This window comes from Eimeria mitis, genomic scaffold (genome assembly GCF_000499745.2).
Source record: "Eimeria mitis Houghton genomic scaffold, Emh_scaff262, whole genome shotgun sequence".
Lineage (NCBI taxonomy): Eukaryota > Apicomplexa > Conoidasida > Eucoccidiorida > Eimeriidae > Eimeria > Eimeria mitis.
The window spans coordinates 16,463-18,176 of record NW_013570960.1 but is presented as its reverse complement, the minus strand read 5'-3'; positions in this window follow the sequence as shown (position 1 = coordinate 18,176).

The following is a 1,714-nucleotide window of genomic DNA, read 5'->3' as shown; positions in this document are numbered from 1 at the left end:
GGGGGGGGGGGAGAGGGGTTGAAATGGGGTTTTATTGAGTTAATTTGGGGTGTATAGACAGCTGGCGACAAAGGAAGAAATAAAAAAAGAAAAAATAAAGAGAAAAAGAAAAGAAACAAACACAAAAAAACACCTATACACCATACAGCTGGGTGACCCCGGGTGTATGTATGTATACAAACGAGCTGCCTATACACCCCAAAAGATGAGAGAGAAACGATACTGAAATAAATTAATTTTTAACGCCAAATATGTTGACATTTATATAAAAAGAAAAATAAAAATATTTTTTATTTTATATAAAAAAAAAAACACAGCAACGGGGGCACCAGCAGTGGGGTGGGGTGGTGGGGTCACCCCAAACCCTAAACCCTAAACCCTAAACCCTAAACCCTAGAGCCCCAAGGAGGCCTTCAGCTGCAGTTTTTTTCTATATTTTATTTCTTTTTAATTAATTTATAAATTAAATGTAAATAAAAATATATTTAAAGGGCTAAACAAACAAATAAAAAACACCAAACCCCTGCTGCACCACTGGTCTCCAGTACGGACACAGTAGCAGCAGCAGCAGCAGCAGCAGCAGCAGCAGCAGCAACAGCAGCAGCAGCAGCAGCAGCAACAATAAGACTAAACCAAGTGATACTTTACCTAGCAATCGACACAGTAAGGAAGGGAGTCAGCTGCAGCACCAGCAGCAGCGCAGCAGCAGTAGCGGCACCAATACAGCAGCAGCAGCAGCAACATGAGCTGAGCAGCAGCAGCAGCAGCAGCAGCAACAGCAACAGAGCAGCAGCAGCACTTCTGCGCATGCATGGAGTTAGCTAGCAGGGTCTGGGGGCCCCCAACAATACCAAGCCGTGGGGGGCCCCGTGTATGAGGGGCCCCCCAATGACCTATAGCAGCAGCAGCAGCAGCAGCAGCAGCAGCAGCACGAGAGCAGCAGCAGCAACAAAAGCAGCAAAACTCAGCGCTGAGAGGAGACACTGAAAAAGGAGACACTTCTCGTGCCCTTCAGTAAACAAATTCTGTCTCCGCCACAAAAAACAAAAACAAAAAAAACAATAAAAATAAAAAAAACAAATAAATTAAAACAAATAATTTTTAATTTTGCCTTACCTTCTCATCCTCCACAAACAAAATAAAATATAAACCCTCAGCGGGCACGCTCTAAGGAGACCCCTTGGGGGCCCCCTTGGGGGCCCCCAAGGGGGGCCCCCTTAAGGGGCCCCCGTGAGGGGCCCCCCATAGAGGGACACTCTTAAGGGGCCCCCGTGAGGGGCCCCCTTGGGAGGCGTCCTTGCGGTGACCGAGCGAGGGGCCCCCATGAACGGCCCCCGTGGGGGGCCCCCATGAAGGGCCCCCCAGGGGGGCCCCCCTGAAGGGCCCCCGTGGGGGGCCCCCCTGAAGGGCCCCCCAGGGGGCCCCCATGAAGGGCCCCCCAGGGGGCCCCTGGGGGGCCCCCAATGGGTGTGAGATTAACGAAAGGAGAATTGAGGGGGGGCCCCCATCCTCGCTTGTCTCCGCAGCTGCAGCTGGCGTGTCTCCTCAGGGGTTCTGCGGTGGTAGCGGCTCGGTGCTGCAGCAGCAGCAGCAAACACAGACCATAACAGCAATAAACCCTAAACCCTAAACCCTAAACCCTAAACCCTAAACCCTAGACTCCAAGGGATCGGGGTGAGGGACAGCCCCCACAGCAGCATTGTTCAAGTCCTTA